The sequence below is a fragment of the Dermacentor silvarum genome, chromosome 10 (genome assembly GCF_013339745.2).
Source record: "Dermacentor silvarum isolate Dsil-2018 chromosome 10, BIME_Dsil_1.4, whole genome shotgun sequence".
In the NCBI taxonomy this organism is placed as follows: Eukaryota; Metazoa; Arthropoda; class Arachnida; order Ixodida; family Ixodidae; genus Dermacentor; species Dermacentor silvarum.
Genome location: NC_051163.1, coordinates 8,186,846 through 8,194,404, shown reverse-complemented (window position 1 = coordinate 8,194,404; position 7,559 = coordinate 8,186,846).

The window sequence follows — 7,559 nt, the reverse complement described above, 5'->3', positions numbered from 1 at the left end:
TAAATTATTTATTTTGTGCAATAGCTCTATATGAAGCGAAGTCTGCGAAGGCATCCAGCCATGAGCGGCCAGGATTGAGCATGCGCTGACAAGCGTACATCTTGTTACACGCTAGTTGAGTGTTCAAAATTATTAGAAATTAGCGAGACCTGACGACTACGACACTGATAAGCAGTGTGGCCAAAGTTCCTATGGGGGTGGGCGCACCAAGCGTTAGCAGATGATAGTCGGTGATAGTATGATAGTCATACTTCCACAAGTACAGGGAAAAACATGAGGAATGCGGGAGATGGAAATTCAAGACGATGAGCAACACGAGAAAAAGGTGAGAGCAGGGGCCAACGTTTCGACAAGTAGAAGACAAGTCCACTTGTCGAAACGTTGGCTCCTGCTCTCACCTTGTTCTCGTGTTGCTCATCATTCCAGAAGTATGTAATTCCTATCGACATTTGAAACACAGATTCTTGCTTACCTCAGCCTATTTATTAAACTGCGTCAATAAGTATACACAGTAACCGTAGAAACAAGTGGCAAGTTACAAAAGTGCTGCAGCCGTCTTGTCATCTCCAGAAATCGGTAAATGAGCCTTCTTTAATGCAATCACATTTCACATGACAGGATTATATACCACGGAGGTAATTTAACGTTGTCTGCTTTACGGCAGTTGCAATGTCGTGTAGTTAGCCAAGCTTCTTCCTGCGAGATCTGCGTATTTCTACCCATTTTAGGGGCTTTAGGGAAGTGTCTGAAAAGCACTAGATGACATCTGGTAAGCTGTACTTCGCTTTTTAAAAGGCGAATAGCATGTTTGCGCCGCATGCTAAAGCCATCTTTGTGCTGCATTTTTACCTTGCTTTGTCATCAAAATATACAACACAAGTTCAGTCAGTCAAATAACTTTATTTAAAGGCCCTGTGTTTGTGAGACACAACACAACACAACACAAGTTATTGGTGGCGATTTATGTGAGCAGTACATTAAAATGGTTTTCTATGTTATTGCTCGCTGCGCACAGTGGCAAAGAAGGGTCTAGTGCTTATGTATGTTTTGCAAGTTTATGTGTTATACACCAAGTATGAGCAAGCTGGTCTGTATAAGCTCTAGTCACATTGACAAATAACACACTCAGCAACATAACCAATTAGTGGGCCAGTGCAGTGTACATGAGATAGAAGCGTTACATTATCATTTGCGTCTTCTGCCACTTACAGACTCTTTAATTTTATCTTTCTTTTTTTTTTCTGTTGCAGTCAATAGAGAACATGCCATAATTTGCGTATCCATTTATGACATCGTTGAAACGGGCACCAGCTTTGTTAGGAACAACTGAACATGCTTCTCGTGTAGCTGAGTGTGAGCATCACACAATTATAGCAGTTCAAGCATCCTGACGTTGTGCACAAAAAAAAGTTGGAACAAATAAGGCATTCAGGCGTGCGCAGCCCTGTTTCTTTGCACGCTGGTCATATGCCACTTTATCTTTTCGCGGTGACGAGTACTCGAATGCGGCTCATGCATGTGCATTAAAAACACAGGACACAAAAACCATCAAGTTTCATGCAGTCTTTTTACACTTGCCGTAATGGAACAAGCGCTGTGCAAGTTACGAAGTTGACACGCACACCTGATTGCTTTGTGCTCACCTTTCTTTCGTGTCCAAAACACAGTTTTGGGTATGGGATGACAATAGTTGGCTTTTCTTCAGAAAGTGAACCTAGCAGACTGAAAATAAAAATGCTGAATGGCCATAAACGGCCACATAACAGTGCACTGTTATCCCAAGCCCGCAGCGTAGGAAGGCAGGATGCACACTATCGCATATCTTACGGCAGCAAAACAAATACCCACCTGAGCAAACACGCTCGGCAAGAAGTCTTTTCTTTGTAAAGCTAATACCGAATGGTGCATTGCAGGCACCACGAAAATGTGTCTCCGTGTAAGTCGCAGGGCTGTTGCATGAGCTGCATCTTCTTTTGCTGGTTGTTGGTGCAGCCAACGAGGGCACTGTGCTACCGTATGTACTATCCACTTCTCAAAATATGCAGAAGACAAACAGCTCAGCAGGTGTGGTAAGAACAGGTCTAAAAACATTACAAGCAAACACGTACAGCAAGTACAACCATTTTCTCTCATCTCCCGCAAACCCTGCCAGAAGGCAGCACCTGCTGTCTAAGAGTAGCGGCACAGCTCACACTCGCGCTATGAGGCTATAAAACATCTGGTCTATATTTATGCAAAAATGGCATTCATGCAAGTTTGAATCATTTCCTTGACTGTATTAATATATTGTCATGGAACATTACCAGGTACTCACCAGTTTTAAAATCATTGAAAGAAGTTATTGACACTGTGCTTGCAGTTTCTTTCAAGTGGTTTCTCATTTGCTTTGCAGCTGTTGTTGACACCAATGGCCGTTACTTCGGTGGTCGTATTGTCAAGGCATCCTTCTATGACCACGACAAGTTCAAGCGCCTCGAATTATCAGACTGACTCTTCACCTGGGCGCTTGTCTCTGTATATAATATACCCTTGGCATCAATAAAAATGTAATTTCATTTTCATTTATTCCATGCTGGCCTGCCATTGTAGTGATATCGGCAAGCACTGTGTTTTTTTTTTTTTTTCCATTTATGGCACATGAAAGCAGTGTGCTGTCTGAAGCACTGGCTTTTTTGAGTTTTGCATTACTTCATTAAATGGTGTCTTTTATAGAAAACGGTTATGAATGATGCATTCTGCAATTGTGAAACATTTTGTCCTTGCTTGCGGTGTCGTGCTTGCTTTCGTCTGCATTTCACTGTCGTGATAGAGCCTGAGGCAAGACAAAGCATGATCCATTCACAGAAACATGCTGAAATCACTTGTGTACTTAAATTTATAGGCAAGCTTTAAGAAGGTGTTTTCTTGCAGATAAAAGAAATGCATATCTTCTGCTGCGTAAGCTTGCGTGCCATTACCTGCCGCCTGACATGTCTTAAGGCTGGATGGAGCGAGAAATTGTACACCAAGCATGAAATTATAAATTATGCAATTATTTACTCGTTCATTAGTTGCCGCCCAAGCAGGCATTACCATAACTGAAAACAGTAATGATTAAAATGTAAATTACATCAACACAAAGATACTAGTCGCTTGTCCACATGTCTGCTTTCGGCATGTTTATTTTTTATTAGTTTATTTATGGATACCTTACATGCCGTCAGGAAGGCATTGGGAAGGCATCAACGTAAAACAAGCCTTATGAAACGAGGCAAAAAAAAGCATCATGTAACAAAGGCATTATTTGCGCAACGCATTAGCATGCTAAATCAAACTAAAAACAGAAAAATGTTCACATGGAAACGTACTTGTAAATATTACACGAACATCATTGCACTAAAAATTTCACAAACAAAAATTTCCATACGATTTGCTAAATTATCGCAATGCAAAGTAAAACGATAACGATATCCTTTAATGCGAAATTTGAACGCAGCTCTATTGACCCTTTTCGCGGAACAGTTTGTTCTCGAGAAACGAGATGGCACTTTTGGTGGCGTGCCATACGTTGCCTCAGCGAAAGCGCATGAATACGAAACCATTACCGCTTCTGTCCTGTTTCTGTGCGATCAGCTGTTGGAAATGCAACTGGGTTTTCGATCACGCACTGTGCTCAATTCATGCTGCAAAATGTGGCGCAGTGGATTGAAGATGTGTGCAATAGTCAGCTGAAAAAATAGTGACTGGCATGTTAAGGAATGGAATGAATATGTGTGACCAAGTTCACAGACCGTTGCTACATACGGATAGCCTCTGTTGCCGGCCCTTCTTGATGTACGACTTTCCTCGTGGGTAAAGAAAAATTCACTTATCCGCCAGCATTGTATCGCTAGCCTCCAAAGAAAAGACTTCAACCCCAGAACCTCGGCAAGAGCAAGTATTGCTCGTTAAACAATGACAAAGGGAGTAGCGCCGCTTCCTGGCATAGTAAGTTTCGCGCATGTTATCTACACACAACGACCTCAACTCGCACGCAAGCTTACACGCACTCTATCGTCAACGTATTAAGAATATATGAATGGGCGCACGCTTGAATCAGTGTGCGAATGCATGGTTGACAGCAACTACACCGACAGCACACGAATGGTCGAAGCTGAATGTTTTGTGACGGTCCACAGGAGTAAGCGAGTTACTAGCGATAATACATGTTTGCTATGAGCTATTACGAAGTACAGAACAGCTACGTTCCAAGCCTTGTGTGCAGCAAGGCTAAATCTATAGACACCGGCGAGCGAGTAGGCAGAAAATAATCAGGTAGTGACTGCACCAACGAACTTCACTGAGTCGGAAATGCAACAAACAACTGCTTTAAAGTATTTGCCAAATAAAGAACGAAGATCGAACCACACTCATCCTGATTCAATTCATAAGCGGGAAGCTTGGAATACATTTTTAGCCTCTTTTTTAGAACAAGCACCATATACGCTGCTCACGCTGTTTCGAAGCTTAATGAGCTTTGAAAGCACATGTCCTCTGAAGCTGTCGCCAAAGCTTCGTGTCAACCCCCTAATCAGCGTCTATGATATCTCCCGAAACAGAGGTTTCCTGAGCCGCACCGGGCGTCATGTTCACCCATTGTAAACACGAAGGCAGCTGAGGCAAGCAATGAAGGCGTCACCACGTGATCAAACATGGCAGCACCCACGGGATCGCCGCGAAAAGGGTCAATATATGTTTTCATGTCGCGATATATCGGCTGGCGCAGACAATCTGTCTCGTGCGGCACGTTGCAAACGGAGTGAAGTGTGGCGCGACTGCCGCGCTGATGTGGAAATCGCGAGAGCCAGCGCTTGGGTGACGCGTCGACGCGATTCACAGCAGCCGTTCCCAACAGACCTCCCAGCCATTGTCGCCGCACTATGCTTCTCACGCTTTCGCCATATGCTCCACCTCCGCTTTTCTCATCCCCCGCAGCGCTCCGCGTTCGCTCTCATCTTTCGTTGTGCTCCTTCGCTCGGTTGCGCCGACGCTTGCCGCAAGAACTGGCGCCTAAGAGCTGCGCTCTAAAAAAGCTATAGTAAGCAACACTCTACGTACATGTGCGATAAGCTACCCGTTCACAGACAATGGATGGTGTGTGAACCTACACATGACTTGTTCAAAAAAATAAATGAGTAAACATATGTAAGTACGGACTATATTGATACTACAAAATCGATATATATATATATATATATATATATATATATAGAAAGGTACACGAAACAAAATAAATGCACAGTAAGGACTAAACGGTTGAGACCGCAGTATGTTCCAGGCAGAGCTGAAAAATTGCCGTGGACATAACCTGCGAAAATCTAACCGCAACGCGCGTTGGGATCTCACGCTGTCTACCTTCTACAGCCACCTCCACAGGAGCCAGAGATTCAGAGTGCTTACTTGATAATTTTAGAGTACCGCCACGAACTCTGCCGCCGGCGCGCGACCTCCTCGCCTCCTCCTTGCCCCTCGCGAGTCCCCTCCGCGGCAGATGGTCTAGCGCCCGTATTCCTGCACGATGATTGGTCTCCCTGCCGTTGTCCTTGGAAACGAGCGGAGCTTGCGTTTTGCTTGTGTTTTGCTTTTTCGTTCGCGCCATTTTGCGCCTTAGCTCGGTTGGCTCGGTGTATAGAGAACGTTGCACGCTTACATTGCACACTGTTTCGTGCACTGTCTGCTAGCGTTATGCCGTGCTGCTGCGCATATAACTGCAGCAGGAAGCTTGATGATGGTTGTGCAGTTTTTACGATACCGCAAGGAAAGCGTGATGGCTTGCGCAAGAAGCAGTGGCTGCACCACATTGGCCGAAAGAACTTTGTTCCGACAAGGAAGAGTATTGTTTGCGAGGTAAGGCATCTTTCTTATTGCTCATATCAAAGCATCCCCTAATGCTGCATTTTTTCAATTCTTCCGGCCTGCTCATTAGCGTTTTTGTTGCGGCAATTGTACGTTGCATAAAAATGGTGTTCTCCTCAGAATGCTCAATATTCTGCTGGGACTCCATCACCTCGCACGTCGTCAACTGTTATTCAATCGGAAATGCAGCATTATAGATTCTGCTTTCCACTGAACAAATATACCCGAAGATACAGCCTCGCGATCGCACTTTTCGTGATTGTTAGTATCCGTTGCCTGTTTTACTGAAAATCGAAATAGCATCTTGTAGAGGAGCTATTTACAGCTTCGATGTGTGTGTCAGACACTTAATACAATGAATGCAGTGCCTGAAAAAATTTGTAGGAATTGTATACCCGTGGTATTGCAGGTGATGAGCGCCAGCTAGTCCACATTTTAAGGCGAGACCCTTAGTTGGAGATGTTTCAAGGTGAGCGTTTGAGCTACAGAAAGTGACGTGACCTAATGAAAGCCAGAATTAAGCGGGCCAAATCATGTCCAGCCATGTAAATAGATTATTAATGATTAGCAAAGTAAATTCATGACTGAGTAATGATTGGATTAAGGTGGATTAAGGTTAAATAAGGAGGGCTAGGGTCGATTAAGTTGGATAGGGTGGTTTAGGTTGGATCAAGATGTAATAAGGAGGATTAGCGTCGATTAACGTGTATGAAGTAGTATTAAGATGGATTAAGGTCGTATAAAGTGTATTAAAGAGGATTAGGGGGGATCAAGGTCGAATAAGGTCGATTAAGGAGGATTAGGTTGCATTGAGGTGGATTGAGGTTTATTAATTAAGGCGTATTAAGGAGGATTATAGTAGATTAAGGTCGAATAAGGTGCGTGAAGGTGGATTAGTATGGATTGAGGTGAATTACAGTAGATTTTACAAGACTCGCATTCGCGTCTCTTAGGCAATAGCTAAGGACACCTGGTAATCTTTTTCAGTTCTTGAATTTGCTTTGAACTGGGCTGCCATGCACGCGTGAGTGGGTGACGATTATTATTTGGTTTTCTCACGGATACAGGCAATGTGCAGGAGGCGATCGCGCACCCTTGCTGTTGACTTCCAGGCGGAGGCCGGGAATCTTCGCTTTAATAGCGAATGCGTTACAATCACCTTTCTTCGGTTTTGTTCTGTGGGTAAACTTTTTGCATCCATGTAACACGAGCCGATGTCATTGTATCAATGCGCTTTGATTATGAAGGTTGAGCAATAAATAATGATTATGGTTATGATGTAGCAATGCAGGGAATATTATGTAGGCAATAATCCCACTGAACACAAGACGTTTTGTAGCCGTCTTGGACCAGCCAAAATCAACTAGGACCTCTACAACTATTCAAGACGGCTACAAGACGTCTTTATATGTACGTCTTGAAGACGTCCTGCGAAGGATGGCTTGAAGGCGTCTTGTTAAGCTGTTTTAAGCTATCATCTTGCTAAGACGGCTAGAAAACGTTCTGTAAAAACGTCTGGAAGATATCTGTGCGGATCCTTATCCAGATATATGTATAAAATATGCGTTTCAGTTTTTTCCGCTGCTTTATACGGTTGTTAGATATCTAGCACCCATGAATACTGGTCACACAGCCTGTACTTAAAAACGTGTACATGCACTGCCTATCCTTTGGTCTGTCATTTT